A 17,403-nucleotide genomic window follows, 5' to 3' on the forward strand; every position below is an offset into this window, starting at 1 on the left:
ACCATATCCCTTATTCTGTAATTGTAATTCTGGGCCAAAGAGGTCCCACAAATGTAAACATTTTGTATTTAAAATATAACACAAACATAACAACAATGAATAGCTTAGTGGGTAAAGTAAGACGCACCCCAAAACGGGTGAGTTAAATCAATCCGATCTATCCTACTACCGGATTATAGGACGCAAACCATACTTTGTTGTAACAAGAACATAAAAAAAACTGAGTCTCTTAATCAGGTGAATACGGTAAAGGGGCTGAGTCTGTGGTTGACAGTGTGGTGAGTCTGTGGGTCTCTGTGTGGTGACGATGTCTATGGGTCTCTGTGTGGTGATGGCCGTGTCGGGTGGTGGCGAGGTATAACAACACAACATTTATATATTCACGCGATCTAACCCAAACAAAACCTGTACTACGGAGTCAACAACAACGACATGAGGGCTCTCCGACACGCGTCACGGTTGGGGTGAGGTTGCGGTCTGTTGTATATGTAGGTTATGAAAATTTGATGAAAATAATAAAAATTAAATCAAATTTGAAATTTACATAATTATCCGAAAAAATGTTAATTTGCTGTAATTTATGCGCATAAACTATGCGAATGCGAGAGAGAATCGTATTAATGTATGCTAGTGTATGTGTGATTATGCTACTGCGAGCCGTTATGATAATTAGGCCCCGCCTCGTTGACGAGGGTCGGTTTTCAATCGGGATAATGCAATTAATCATATGCAGTTATGCAGGTACTTGAGCATGTCAGATTAAACTCGGCTGTGTTGTTTAACTTTGTACTATCGATCAGTATAATACAATTATTCCCGCTTTAACATTTACTGAGTATGTGGTAGTGTGTTCAGCCAGGTCTCCAAGTTCAGATCTCAGCACAGAATACAGTTCTTATGCATAAATGTCACGAAAGAACACAACACTTCTGTGTTAATCAATTTTAATGACGATAGTGATAATGACGATAATGATGACGATGGTGATAATGATGATAATGATGACAATAATAACAATGGTGATGATGCGTACTTCAACAGCTCCAGCACGAGACAGTTGTGTCCGCGGAAGTGGAACGAGTGCAGGACGCGGATGACGCCGTGCAGCTCAGCACTGCCCTCCCCCTGCAGCTCCGTGATCACCTTCAACTCCATCCTCTGCATCTCTATTTTGGTAGGGCTGTGTGCACACAGCAAGTCTGTGGGTCTCTGTGGGTCTCTAGTTCATAGTAGTTTTACGACGGTTAATTTTTTAGTGAGATAGTTTCAGTTTATAGTTAGAGATAGTTTTGCAGAGGTTATTATCATTGTTGTTTACTATTATACTCATTATTTTGTAACCATGTTGTATTTACTTGCATTTATTATCTATTATTGTATTCATTTATAATTATGACCATGGCCGCTGTGTTAAGACCACCAGCACCCACCCACACCACCACCACCACCAACCCCATCACCCCTGCCCCAACCTACTGGATGGGCAGTGCCAGCATCTTGACAGCCACCAGGAATCCCATATTGTGGTCCACGCACCGCAGCACCACTCCCTGCCCTCCCTCGCCAATCTTCTCTCGCACCTCGAAGCGGCATTGGAGCTGCTCCTGGGGTATCTAAGAAGCAGCAGCAGCAGCGCCGCAACGGCCAGTCAGAGTCACAATCACGATGGGAATGTTTTACGCTTAGTGGTAGCAGCAGTGGTAGTACTGAGTAGTAGTTAGTAGCAGTAGTGTCTGTGTGCGCCTGTGTGCCTGTTTGTGTGCGCATCTGCGTGTGTGTGTGTCTGTCTGTGCGAGTTTCACAGGGATATTTCTGCTTGCAAGCTTTGACTTTAACATAGCCATTTCTGTGACCAGACACAAGCTAATCACTCAGCAATTTCAATGCTAAATTATCCTGTTTGATTTGTACTAGGTGCCTCTGTGGATGTGTAGGCTTTGACTTTAACATAGCCATTTCTGTGACCAGTCACAAGCTAATCACTCAGCTCTTTCAATGCTAAATTTTATGCTAATTCGTTTGTCAAGGCGCTCTGTTTCTTCTCACACAGCTTAAAGGTCGCGGTCTGAGCTTGGCTGTGTTCACTCCAGCGCTTTCCTCCAGACAGTCTCGTCCCTTCACCTGATGAAGGCCGCTTGTGTTGTGGCCGAAACGTCGTGAGAATTTTATTGTGTTATTTTATTTGATCAATGTATTATTTTATTCTCATTCTACGCTACTTTACCGAAAGAACCAAAGAAGATGAATCCTTGCAGCCAAGATAGCTTTAAATCGAAATTTAACAGAATGGTATTGAACCTTTTTCTTTACAGGGTGGCCCTGGGGCTTGCCACGTGGCAGGTGTCGTCCATTGTCCATACCAGACCCCTCCAGCTCTCTCACCCTGGGTCAGCTGCCCCTTCCATGTCCTGGAAACCATGGCAAGGTCATCCTATGAGGACTGCCTGGATGAAAACCAGCATAGAAGGGGCCCAGGGTGGGACCGGCTATGCTTTTGGGCTAGTCCCGTTTGTGTGTGGTGTGCGGTGTCTTCGTAGCAATCGTTCTCCACTGTAGTCCTGGCATCTGCTGCTCAGCTTCATTCCACAGCTGTGGTTCCAGTGGCGCGGTCTCTCCGGGGACCCATGTGGTGTGTGTGTGGGTGTGACATGTATCACGGGGTGGGTGGATAGTATCGTGATAGTGGTCATGGTAGGCACCGATCCACGACCTCCATCACCCCTACTGAGTGGTGGACATGCCACCACAAAGCAGCATGCGGCGGAGGAGTGAGGTGACCGCTCTCGCCTCACGAGCGAGGCCCTCTCGCTTCCTCTTCATTCCCTGCATCACCACCTCCATCTCCTCCTTTGTCTCATCCTCCTCCACCTCCTCTTAATCCTCCACCACCATCTTCTCCCCCTCTTCTGTTTTCTCCATTCTCTCTTCATGCTCCTCAACCTCCGAGGTGGCGTCGGTGGCATCGGTGGTGGCAGCGGAGGTGCTGGAGGTGATGGCCGTGGTGGCGGTGGCAATGGTGGTGATGGTGGCAGCGGAGGTGGCGGTGGCGGCAGCGGTAATGGCGGTGGCGCCAGCGGTGGTGGGGCGGAGGTGGCAGCGTTGGTGGTGGTGATGGTAGTAGTCCTGGCGAGGCACCGCTCTTCCTCCATGAGGCGCTTCTCCTCCTCGACGCTCTTCACGTTGGCGAGACACTTCTCCTCCACCAGACGCTTCTCTTCCGTGAAGCACTTCACTTTAACGAGGCGCTTCTTGAGGAAATAGTCTCTGAAGCAGTTCTCCTCTGTGCGGCGCTTCACCCTGGCAAGGCGCTGCACCTCAAAGAGGTGCTCCTCTACCATGTGGCGTTTCTCTGTCGCATGGTCCTTCTCCTCCTGGAGATGCTTCACCCCGCTGAGATCCTTCAACTCCCCAATTATCCTCTGTTCAAGCAAAGATAATCACATGAATATACAGACATGCAAGCAGAAATTCATTTAAGTTTTTCAGATTCATTTATTTGGTATAACCCTGTGAGCTATGTTGCTCTTGACTCGGGTGCAACCGCAACAAACAAAAACATGATCAAGGAATATCTTAAAGCGACTACACGCAACAGAAAAATCCAGGAAAAGACAGCAAAGTCTTCCAGAAAAGCACCGTATATCAACACTGTGTGCAAAAATCCCGGTGGGATGCAAGTCGAATAATAACAATCATAAGACAATTTAGATTAAAGTTATCAGGCTAACTCTGTACTACAAAAAACAAACATGGCTAAACCAAAACGTTTTCAAAATCACCAAAATAAAGCTATAAAAACAATGTAACAGTGATCATAGGAACTGTGATTCAAATTTAACAATTAACGATATATACATAACATGTACGACCAAACTTTGCAGCCATAGCTGGCTGTATGAGTCACTCCATAACAGCAGGATTATGAGTCGCAGTATGTAAAAAAATATTCAATACACCTTTAAAGATCAGCACACTATTCAAGTGTACATCTATGGTACAATTTATTGAAAATAAGTTTTGGGAACAGAAACTTATTTCTTTTAAACAACAGACAAATATTAACAAGCACTGTTTATTACATTAACTTTGTTTAACTTTTTTGGTCCCAGTTGAGACATTCAGAACTATGACAAAACAAATAATTGTGCTCTGATCTAATGTGCAATCTGTGGCATATGAATTTGTTAAGGTGATGTTGTCCGGTCCTGTACATATCAAGTACAGTGAGGGAAAAACTTATTTGATCCCCTGCTGATTTTGTACATTTGCCCACTGACAAAGAAACGAACAGAATATAATTTTAATGGTAGGTTTATTTGAACAGTGAGAGGCAGAATAACAACAAAAACATCCAGAAAAACATGTCAAAAATGTTATAATTTGATTTCCATTATCCTCCTAGCGAGGCCACGCTAGGAGGATAAAAGGGGACCCCGGGCAAAGGTTTGGGGCTGTTGCTTGGAGTGGAATCTCGTCGGACTGCTGGAGTCATCGTCACCATCTGCATTTTCTCGGCGGTGTCAGACAGGCAGTCTGTTAGCTCTCTTGACTGAAAGTGTAGTGACCCCTTGTACCCTGTGAAGGCTATAATAAATAGAGTACCTCCTGCTCCTCGTGTCTCTGCGTGTATCGCTAGACGTGGATCATAACGACAGTAGATGTACACTCACTCTGAGTTTTTACTCAATGACGTTAAACTTCACATCTACCCTACCTCCATGCTACATGCCGACAACCCACTGCTTTGGTAACCAAACTGCAACGTATTTTATTAGTAAACCTGCATTTTCTAATTTTACCCAAATCTTAACCTCGGTTGGATGTTGCCATCCTGCCGTGGAAACAACGAATCATTCGTGTCTCGAGCAGAAGATTGCAAGCCTTGTGTTAGAGAATGGCCCACTGAAGCTGTAATCACGGAGCTACTTCTGAGTACATTTCAAGTGCCCTCTCATCCACGTAATAAAGAGCAGGATCCTCCCTCCTGTAACGTTGGTCGTAACAATGTTCTTACTTCTTTGTGCTGTCAAGGACAACCGGGCTCACCTTGGTCTGTCTCACTGTCACACTCACCTCTATTCGTACACTCACTCATCTGGGTCTGTCTCACTGTCATACTCACCTCATCCACACGCACTGACGTAGGTCTGTCTCACTGTCACACTCACATCACTAGTCACACTCACCCACCTGGGTCTGTCTCACTGTTACACTCACCTCTCTACCACACTCACCTGGGTTTGTCTTACTTTAACACCACATTCCACAGACACTTACATTGGTCTGTCTCAATGTCACACTCACCTCTACCCACACACACTCACCAGAGTCTGTTTCACTCTCTCACTCATTTGTCTTCCTACACTCACTCACTTGGGTCTGTCTTACTGTCACACTCACCACTCTACCCACACTAACCTGGGTCTCACTGTCTCACCTCTCTTCAAAAACACTGAATTCCTGCTGAACAACACGCGGTTCAACCCACAAGCACTTGGGAGAGCTACAGGGCTCACATGCCATGTCCTTCACAGTCCTGTAATTCGTTTTATTATTATTGCCATAATTGAGTTTGGCAAAAGCCTGTGCGAGACTTTGAACAATGTACACACAGGACCGTCCATAAGGGTGCTAGGCCAGGGGAAAATCCCAGCATGTGGGCCTCCGACGCGTTCAAATTCCACCGCAAGTATTACATTTGACACCCCCGTGACATTGAAGCGCAGGGCCCCCCCAATGCCCGCGGACCTGGGCGGTCGCTCCGATTCTCCGTATCCAAGGGGCGATTCTATGTGCACAATGCAGACCTTCTTGTAAAAACATGGTTTTACGAGGGCCTCCTCACGCAAATTAAGTAGAGAACCACATTACTGCCATGTGATGGTTTATGTTTCTCAGTCATTGACGACCAGGCTGAGATCATGAACTCGCTAGACTTGACAACCCACTTTGATCACAGGCGGGTGCCTGGATTCAGACCCAGTTACTCCGTGGTCCCACTTCAGTGCTCTGACCTCTCGGTCACTGGGCCGCCTCTAAACACCCCCCATGTTAAATACATAAGTAGCAAACCTGTATCGTGAGCAGCAGCATTCTTTGAATACTCTGCCAAAACAATTTGAATTGTGGAGTGTTGACCCAATTTCGCAATTGCTTTATCATACCTCTGGTTGCAGGAATAATTTCTACAAGACCGAGTTCTAGAGAGCCCCTTTACACGATGTTTTGTTCTACTCTTCCACACTGAGCAGATATTTTAGAAGATGGAGTACCCACACTTTAACACACCACATGCACCTTGCTGCTCGATTGTGGCTTACCCATTTCTACTGATTGGTGGACAGAGGCAGGGGGGGTTAAGAAACTTAAACGTTTGTTTCAACTGCTGTTACAGAAGGGGAACAGATGGGCAGTGGAGCAGGGAGGTAGAGGGGCAGTGGAGTAGAAGGGCAGTGGAGCATTGGAGTAGTTGAGCAGTAGGGCAATTGAGCAGATGGGCAGTGGGACAGCGGAGCAGAAGAGCAGTGGGCCAAATGGGTAGTAGGGCAGTGGAGTAGTGGAGCAAAGGGACAGTTGGGCAGAGGGGCAATGGATCAATTGAGCAGTGGGACAGTGGGACAGTGGGGCAGTGGAGCAGTGGATCAGTGGGGCAGTGGAGTAGAGTGGCAGTGTTGTGAAGGAGGCGAATCACCTGAATATCTTTTCCCACCGACATTTGTATGTGCTCTAAAGAAGGACCATCTCTCAAAACGGCGATCATTCTATATTTGTCCTTGTACCTCCACACACAGCTGGAAAACCGCACACCTGAGCCAAGGCACATTTAACCAACTCAGGCAGCACTTGCAAGCAATTCAAATATATTTTTTGTCATCATGGGTTTATTTCAAAGAGTTTATAGTACCAATAAGAACAATGGTATTTAACCGTATTATTTGCAGGGTGGCCCTGGGGCTTGCCATGTGGCAGGTGTCGTCCATTGGCCGATCCAGACCCCTCCAGCTCTCTCACCCTGGCTTTTCTGCCCCTTCCATGTCCTGGAAACCATAGCAAGGTCATCCCATGAGGACTGCCTGGATAAAAACCAGCATGGAAGGGGCCCAGAGTGGGGCCGGCTATGCTTTTGGGCTAGTCCCGTGTGTGTGTGGTGTGCGTGGTGTCTTGGTAGCAATCGTTCTCCACTTCAACAGCTGTGGTCCCACTGGCAACGTTTCTCTGGGGAACCGTGTGGTAAGTGTGTTTCATGTATCACGGGGTGGGTGGGTGTGGCATGTATCACAGGGTGGGTGGGTAGTATGGTGATAGTGGTCATGGTTGGCACCAATCCACGACCACCACCATCACCCCTACTGAGTGGTTGACATGCTACCACAAAGCAGCACGCGGCGGAGGAGTGAGGTGATCGCTCTTGCAACGCGAGCGAGGCCCCCTCGCTTCCTCTTCTTTCCCTGCATCACCACCTCCACCACCTGCACCTCTTCCATCTCCTGCTCCTTTGTCTCGTCCTCCATTTCATCTTCATCCTCCACCACCATCGTATCCCCCTTCTCTGTTTTCTCAATTCTCTCCTCATCCTCCTCAACCTCCTCGTCCTCGGAGGTGGCAGAAGTGGTGGCAGTGGTGTCGGTGGTGGTGGTGTTGGCTGAGGTGGCAGTGCTGGTGATGTCAGTGGCGGTGGTGGTGGTGGTGGCGGTAGTGGTAGTGTTGGTTGCGTTGGTAGCGGCAGAGGTGGTGGTTGCCATGGTGGTGGCAGTGGTGGTGGCGTTAGCGGCAGGGCGGTCGGTGGTGATGATGGCGGTGGACGTGGTGGAGTTGGTGGAGGTGGTTGCGGTAGCGTCAAAGGTGTCGGTGGTGGCGGTGGCAGCAGTGGTGGTGGCGCTGGCAGTGGAGTAAGTTGTGGTGGTGGCAGAGGTGGTGGTTGCCGCGGTGGTGGCGGTGACGGTGACGGTGGCGGTGGTGGCAGTCGTGTCAGTGGTGGCAGTGATGGCGGGGGTGGCAGCGGTGGTGGTGGTTGCAGCGTTGCTGGCAGTGGTGGTGATGGCAGCGGTCCTGACGGGGCACTGCTCCTCCTCAAGGTACTTCTCATCCTCCTCCAGACGCTTCTCCTCAAGATGCTTCATCTCACGAAGTCGCTTCTCCTCCGCGAAGCACTGCACTATAACGAGTCGCTTCTTGAGGAGATGGTCTCTGAAGCAATGCTCCACTGTGCGGCACTTTTCCCTGGCCAGGCGCTGCACCTCAAAGAGGCGCTCCTCTACCAGGAGGCGTTTCAGCGTCCCAAGGTCCTTCTCCTGAAGACGCTTCACCCCGCTGAAGTCTTTTAACTCCCCAATTATCCTCTGTTCAAGCAAAGATCACCACATTAATATTCAGACATGCACATGCAAACAAAAATTAATACCCACATGCATGCAAACATAAACGTGCACATAAACCCAACACAAATGCATACTCACACATCTTTGTACAGATGCAGACATCCACGTTCACTCATTCAAACTCGCTTTTTACACTCGCATGAATATACACAGTCAAGAAAATTTCAAATCAAGATTGAATATATAAAATCACCTGATAACATAACACCTTATCCATCAATACTTTTATCACATTGTACGTGTAGCCCTAACCCTTAATAATCCCAACCCCTACATAATCAAAATACATGTTACATCCTCATATATCCTCACACACCCCATACATGCACTTAAGTCTGTGATCGACTGGGAATATTTCATAGCAATTGTTGGCAACAATCATCACTGGCAATAGTTTCCACAGAATGTTACATTATAAAGATCTCGTAGCCCATAATCTCGACAAATTTCACGCAGTGCCCATAGTGGGCAACTGGAATGGCTACTTCCAATCAACTGAACTAGCAGACGTAATTAATGTGACTGATTTATATCATTTCGTCCTCAATGGTAATAAATGACCAATGCATGAGTGGGATGGTGGAGAGATTGGCTGATGGTGTCTGGAGCTGGTTTTGATATACAGAGAGGTGAAGCAGAGGAATGTTCCAGAGAGATGGTGTCTTGTGATGTTATAGATTCATGATAAGGCTATATGATGGTCTATTTAATTGGTGGTGGTGTGGTGAGAAAGGTAATGTGGAGAGATGGTGTGCCAGTTTTGTAGATAATGTGTATTTGACCCCCACAGACCCCATACACACCTTTGGGGAGCGATGCTTGTAACCTTGGCCTGGGAAAGGGTCCACTTTATCCATAATGTCACCCCAGGTGGTCGACTGGCGCGACGATTCCCGGCCTGCGAAGAGCAGACAGGTAATTCAAAGGACGAGTAATGAATTAGAGAACGAAGAACATGGAGTTTCACAGAACGAATTTTAAGATCCCTGTAATTAGCTCTTTCCACACAACAGGAGCTGCTATTGAGAAATATTCATCACATGGCAGTAAAACTTTACAAGCCATGTTTTTGTGGGCATTCTGAGACCATTAATTCCATAAGCTTGAGACCCCAGTTTAAACAAAAATGGCTGAAATTCAGATATAAACCCATCGTTTCTGGAACACTCGATCATTACGTCTTCCCATCACAACCAAGCCATGTCTTCTCAAAGTAATTGATAAAGGAGCCTCCTTCTCTGTATATAAGCCACGTGATGCAGGTATCTGGGACTTACCCTCATAGTCATCCACAATCTCAGCCCACTTGATATGGCTATCCATGTTGTTGGGAAAGAGTAGATTCTGCGTGAAGTTGGATGGCCTGTGGAGTTTGGAACAACGCTAAGATTTAGCAACAATTTGAATCACTCATCTTCTAAAATATTACATATTTGGCCACTCACTGTACCAATCCCATCACTTCCATGCCTGTTGCTTTCAAGCCAACGCCCGCACTTGTTTGCCACTCATACGTGCTTCTGATCACTCACTCATCGATCCACACAAACATGTTTATTCCACCAGCCTATTACATTAAACATAATCGCCAAACTTAATGATATTTAATCCACACATGCATGTTAATGTACAGCCCATTTGCATTAATCGAATTCTTGATAAACACCCCCCCCCCCCCCTATGCCTTGTAGGTCATGAGGGTCATATGACCTTACTTAAATTATTTGTTATAAACCGAGCATGACGTCGTGGGTCACGTGATGTCAGAGACACCACCCATGTGGCTGTGACATCACAGATTAGAGACAACTATGGCAGCAGCTGGGGTCTGAACAAGAAGGCAGACTCCTCCCCAATGTTGAATAACATTCAATACATAAAATGTAGGGCACAATTGTGCCAGCAATCAGAAAACAATAATTGTAGACATGTTATTCATACTCTGAGATTTAAACAAGTTAGTTATTAATTTTAAAATGCTGACTCGCTTATGTCTAAACAGTGACAGTAAAAGCAACATATCAGGGCATGCCAAGTAACCTATCTAGCAGTCCTAATTTGATTGCAGAAAATAAAAATACCAACATATCAACAATAATGAGGCTTTAATTTGCGGTCAAAATGTAAAATAAAGATAAACAACACTCATAGTCAACAGGGACGCTCACCTCGTTGAGGATTCGCTCTCCAACGTCGTCTGCAGCTGCTCCCTCGTGCGCATTCCTCTCGACTGGCGGTGGAGGCGTGGCTATGACGTACCAGAAATGACGTCACTTCCGCGAGGCTCCGCCCCCACGCGCACAGCTGCCGCACCACGTGGTGCAGTGCGGGTGGTGGCCGTGGGTGGTGATGATGATGGGTGATGATGATGGGTGGTGGTGGTTGATGATGGTGGGTGGTGATGATGGTTATAGATGACGATGGGTGGTGATTATGATGGGTGCTGATGGCTGTTGATGATGATGGTTGATGGGTGATGATGTGTGTTGATGATGGTCGGTGGTGGTGGTGTTGATAGGTGGTTGATGATGATCGGTGGTGATGATTGTGATAGATGGTGATAATGATGGTTGGTGATGATGGTGGGTGTTCATGCTGATAATTGGTGTTAATGATGTAAGGTGGTGATCACGATGGGTGGTGATTATGATGGGTGATGATGCTGATTTGTGGTGAGGATAATGATGGGTGATGGTGATGTTGGGTGGTTGGTGGCAATGATGATGATGGTGGTCCGTGATAATGGGTGGTGGTGATGATTAGTCATGGTGATGATCATGGTTTATGGGTGGTGGTTATGATAGGTAAAAGTGATGATGGGTGGTGCTGATGATTGGTCATGGTGATAATGATGGTTGATTGGTGGTGGTTTTGATAGTTGGAAGTGATGAAGGGTGGTAGTGATGAAGGGTGGTGATCATGATGGGTGGTGATGATGGGTGATGATGATGATTGGTGGTGATTGGTGGTGATTGGAGATTGGTGGTGATTGGAGATTGGTGGTGATTGGAGATTGGTGGTGATTAGTGGTGATTGGTGATTGTTGTGATTGGTGGTGATTGGTGATGATTGGTGATTGGTGGTGATTTGTGATTGGTGGTGATTGGTGATTGGTGGTGAAAGGTGATTGGAGATTGGTGGTTATGGATGGTGTTTGGTGGTGATTGATGGTGATTGGTGATTCATGGTGATTGGTGGTGATTGATGGTGATTGGTGATTCATGATGAGTGGTGGTGATTGGTGATTGTTTTTGATTGGTGATTCGTGGTGAATGTTTGTTATTGGTGTTTGGAGATTGGTGTTGTTTGGTGGTGATTGGTGATTAACAGTGATTGGTGGTGATTGGTGTTTGGCGGTTGGTGGTTATTGGTTGTGATTGGTGATTAACGGTGATTGGTAATTTGTGGTATTTAGCGATTAGTGGTGATTGGTGGTTCTTGGGTGGCGGTTGTGGTTGCTTGGGGGTGGTGGTGGGTGGTGGTGGTTGGAGGGTGGTGGTGGGTGGGTGGTTGTGGGTGAGTGGTTGTGGGTGGTGGTGGTGGTTGGTGGTGGTGGTTGGTGATATTGGGTGATTGATCATGATGGGTGGTGGTGATGATGGGTCTGTGGTGGTGGTGATGATAGGTGATGGGTGGTTGTGATGAAGGATGCTGGTCATGATGGGTGGTGATGTGTGACGATGATGTTGGGTGGCGATGATGATGGATGATGATGATGGATGATGATTATGTGATGATGAGGGGAGGTGGTGGTTGTGGTTGGTGGTGGTTGTAGTTGCTGGTGGTTGTGGTTGGATGAGTTGGTCGTTGGTTGTGGATGGTGGTGGTTGGTGGTGATTGGTTGTGGGTGGTGGGTGGGGGTGGGTGGTGGTGGGGATGGGTGGTGGTGGGTGGTGGTGGGTGGTGGTGGTTGGTGGGTGGGGATGGGTGGTGGTGGGTGGTGGTGGTTGGTGGGTGGTGGTGGTGGTAGTGTTTGGTGGATGGTGGTGGTTGGTGGTAGGTGGTAGTTGGTGGGTGTTTGTGGGTAGTGGTGGTTATGGTGGTTGGTGGGTGGTGGTTTGTGGGTGGTGGTTTGTGGGTGGTGTTGGTGGATGGTAGTGGTTGGTGGGTGGTGGTGGTGGGTGGTGGTGGTTGGTGGTAGGTGGTAGTTGGTGGGTGTTTGTGGGTAGTGGTGGTTATGGTGGTTGGTGGGTGGTGGTTTGTGGGTGGTGGTTTGTGGGTGGTGGTTGGTGGATGGTAGTGGTTGGTGGGTGGTGGTGGTGGTTGGTGGGTGAGGGAGGTGGTTGGAGGGTGGTGGTGGTGGTTTGTGGGTGGTGGTTGGTGGATGGTAGTGGTTGGTGGGTGGCTGTGGTGGTTGGTGGGTGGTGGAGGTGGTAGTGGGTGGTGGTGGGAGGTTGGTGGATGTGGGTGGTTGGTGGTTTGGTGGTGGTGGGCGGTGGGTGGTTGGTGGAGATCGGTGGTGGGTGATGGTGGGTGATGGTGGGTGGTGGGTGGTGATGCGTGGTGGTGGGTGGTGCTGGGTGGTGCGTGGTGCTAGGTGGTGGTGGATGGTGGTGGGTAGTGGTGGGTGGTGGGTGGTCGTGGGTGGTGGTTAGTGGTGGTGGGTGGTGGGTGGCGGGTGGTGGTGGAGGTGCGTGGTTGGTAGTGGGTTGTCGTGGCTCGTGGTTGGTGGTGGGTGGTGGTGGGTGGTGGCTAGTGGTTGGTGGGTAGTGGGTGGTGGTGGTGGTTGGTGGTGAGTGGTGGATGGTGGAGGTGAGTGGTGGTGGGTGGTGTTGGGTGGTGGTGGGTGGTTGGTGATGATGATTTATAATTGGTGCTGTTGATGATAATGATGATTGGTGCTGGTGATGATGATTGCTGCTGGTGATGATGATGATTATTGCTGGTGCTGGTCATAACGCTGATTCGTGCTGGTGATAATGATGATGATTGGTGCTGGTGATGACGACTGATGATTGGTGATGACAATGATGATTATTGGTGATGCTGGTGATGATGATTGGTGCTGGTGATGATGATTGGTAATGAAGATGATGATTGTTGCTGGTGATGATGATTGGTGCTGGTGATGAGCATGATGATGAGTGCTGGTGCTGGTTATGATGATGATGATGATTCGTGCTGGTGAAGATGATCATGATTGGTGCTGGTGATGATGATTATTTGTGCTGGTCATGATGATGATGGTTCGTGCTGGTCATGGTGATGATGATGATTGGTCCTGGTGCTGGGGATGATGATGATGATTGGTGCTGGCCATGATGATGATTATTGGTGCTGGTTATGATGATAATGGTTCGTGCTGGTGCTGGTGATGATTATTGGTGCTGGTGATAATGAAAGGTTGGGTTCATAATTGCCCGGTAGAATGAGTATATAATGGCCAGGTAGGGTGGGGTCACTCACCAACTCATCCATTCATCTTGTGTGTGGTGATCCACCAACCCCCGCCTAGATTTCAGGCGCCTTCCCAAAACTGCAATTCAATCACTCACGCACCCACTCCTTTACTCACCCACCCCCTCATTCACTCACCCACGCACTCATTCACTCGCCCATGCACTCATCAACGTACACACCCACTCATTCACTCACCCATACACTCATCAACTTACAGACCCACTCATTCACTCGCCCACGAACTCATTCACTCACTCACCCACTCATTAACTCACCCACCCACTCATTCACTCACCCACCCACTCACTCATTCACTCACCCATACACTCATCAACTTATCCACCTACTATTTCACTCACCCACTACTCATCCACTCACTCACCAACTCGTTCACTCACCCATTAATCATTAACTCACCCACCCACTAATTCACCCCCCCCCCACTCATTCGCTCACCCACCCACCCACACATTCACTCACCCAACTATTCATTCACTCACCTACCCACTCATTCACTAACTCAACCACTCACCCACCCACTCATTCACTCACCCACCCACTCACTTATTCACCAACCCATCCACTCATTCACACAACTGCCCTTCTGTTCACTAACCCACCCTATCCACTCATTCACTCACCCACCCATTCACTCACCCACCCTTTCACTCACACACCCATCTACTCATTCACCATCACATCTACTCATTAACTCAACCACCCACCCATTCACTCACCCAACCACTCATCCACTCACTCATTCACCCACCCACTCATTCCTCGACATCAGGAGGAAACAAGGAGGTGGAAAGGTGCTGATGCAGGCCGTTTTAAAAGTCTTTGATGACCGCTTTTGTTGCAATCGAAACGTCGTAGTTTTTTGTTATTTTTTGCTACTTTCTCTGAACCTATCTACGTGGTGACTTTACCGAAAGACCCAAGAATACAAATACAACTTATTGGGTAGTCAGAATTCATCAGCACCAACCTGTATGTTGAACCTCTTTCGCACCGTACGTAGCCAACCGTGCAAATCTGTAGGTCTCTCTGGGTGTCTATAATGAGTGACCCATTGTTACTTAAAACTATTTTGGCAATGAAGTGATACGTGATATAATTGAATAGATTTTAAGCACTACAATTTTGAAAAAAAAAATATTGAATAAATTAAAAATAAAGAATAAAAGTAAGTACATGGTAATAAAAGCAACAGTTAAAATGTGTTGGATTTAGTAATAGCATGCCAAATGATGAGTTATTTAGCCTGAAAAATAGTGCAAATACAAATAGATTTTACAAGGAAAAGTGATTTATATTTACTAAATGTCTGAGCAATGGTAATTTAGATTTACTAAATATTTGGAGGAATCTGATTAATATTTATTAATGATCTGGCTGAAATTGATTTACATGTACTAATTGCCTGGGTGAAATTGATATAAGCTTACTAAATATCTGGTTCAATGATTTGGATTTACTAAATAAAATACTTATATTGAATGTCTGTTGCCATAACATTTATATTTCTAATCCACCCAATAGCATGCCTTCATGGTGCCACAATTCACTTACGTTAAGTCAACCGAGCACCATCAAAAAGATAAGAACTATGAAAAGGAACAGCAGATTGACATGTATTTGTGCAATTTTGTCTCAACATGTTTATCCAACATATTACAAGTACAAAAGAAAGAGGGGCTATGAAAAAACAAAGACAGAAACCATGTATCTGTACAATAGGGATACAATACCTGAAGTCTATTAATAATTTGTGGGCATTACAGGCACAGATTCCTTTTTTGGATGTGATTCAAGGTTTTAGTCTTGTTAGTGCATTTAAATTACGACAATAAAAAAAAATATGTAAAGATACTTTCATAATATTTCTTTCTTATGTGCGCAAATTGAAATCCTAAGGGCCAATATGTTTATAAAACAGCTAAAAGAGATTAAAACATCACATGAATTGATCCACAATCCAGGTGGACCTATCTTTTTTAACATGCACAATTACAAGCATGGCTTCCTAACAAGTAAACTAGCACAACCTTCAGATGTTCCATGCATCTTACATCTATTCCTTTCGAAACGTCGTGAGAATTTTTATTGTTTTATATATATTTATTATTTTATTGTTTCCCTTCAACGTGACTTTACCGAAAGAGCTAAGAATATGAATTACTGCAGTCACGAAAGCTTTAAATGAAAATTTTACCGCCTCTACGGGGAGGGTTTCCACGTCACTTTAAGATCCTTCAACAAACTCCGGGATAAGAAGGCTCAGCTGATCGAGTCTCTCACCTTTCTGAAGAGATGCCGCGACTCTGGGGTAATTCCAATCGCATTTACACTGACCTCTGCTGCTGTAACTTCTTCTAATGCGAAACGAATTATTTTCAAAACTAGCTTAGCTCTTATCTCAGAGAAAATCAGACTTATACGCACCGAACTAGATCAGTTAGACAAGACACTCTACAAATCACACTTATCATTGACGGCAACAATGTCCAGGTGACCGTCCCTCCCGCCTCTACATGGTGTGTGCGTGCATTCGTGCGAGGGGGGCGCCGCGTCGGCGCCGTCACTCCCAAGTGGCGGCGTCACGGCGGTGGGCACGGCCCCGACGGAGAGGCTCCGCTGCGGCAGCACCACAACTGTGTAGAGGCTAAACAGCGGACGTCTGCGAGAGCACCGGCCTCGGGAGAGTGGCGGGAAATCCGAGGCACCGGTGGTGGCGTCACGGCGGTGGGTATGGCCCCGACGGAGTGGCTCAGCTGTGGCAGCACCACACAGCCCCCCGAGGTGTCAGTCCTCGTCCCGGGTTGACTGGAGCACCTCGCCTGGGTTGCCCCTACAAGGTAGCGCCGCGGGGTCCGCGGGACTCGTCCGGCTCTCGTGGCTGGCCTTGGCGGTGGTGGCTCCACCTCTCGGGGTTCCGGCGGCGGTCTCCTCCTCCACTCCAGTGGTTCTCACCGGTCCTGGGTACGTGCGAGCTGGAAGACAAACTCGGTAGCGGTAGGGTGCAGGGGCCATCGTACCCGTCTCTCCTGGCTCGGGTCGGGACCCCCTGGGGCCCGGGGCTCCGTGGGGCCCATACACTGTGCAAGGCCCCCGGGTATGGGGGGGGGGGGTGTGGGGACCCCGGGGTATCGGGGTCCTCGAACGGCGGGGTTCTCCCTCGCTGGGGCCGCCCTCCATGGTTTTATTCGCCGGACATTGACCACCATCTCCCGGCCTCTCTCCCCCCCTTGAATCAGTACCGTCCAGGGGGAGATCTGTCGCCCCACGGTCCAGGGTCCCCGCCAGTAGGTGGTTAGCTTCCCCATCTGTCCGGCCCCGACGCGAGGGGTGTGCAGCCACACCTTGGAGCCCGCCGAGTAGAAGGGGGCTCCATCCGGGGTCGGGCGCCCTGCTCCTGCCGCTGGTGTGCGGCCTCGCCTTGCAGGTAGGCCCGGACCCTAGCTCCGCATAGGGTCGAACTCACTACCCTGGTCAGTAATGACTCGTTCGGGGATCCCGTGCTTAAGTACGTAGTGTTCCACGAATGTTCGGGCCACTATGAGGGTTGTCTTATCGGGGATGGCCACCGCTATGGGATAGCGTGTGAAGTACAACACCGCTACAA

The sequence above is a fragment of the Petromyzon marinus genome, chromosome 23 (genome assembly GCF_048934315.1).
Source record: "Petromyzon marinus isolate PM22_M1 ecotype Great Lakes invasive population chromosome 23, UKy_Petmar_22M1.pri1.0, whole genome shotgun sequence".
NCBI classification, from domain to species: Eukaryota; Metazoa; Chordata; class Hyperoartia; order Petromyzontiformes; family Petromyzontidae; genus Petromyzon; species Petromyzon marinus.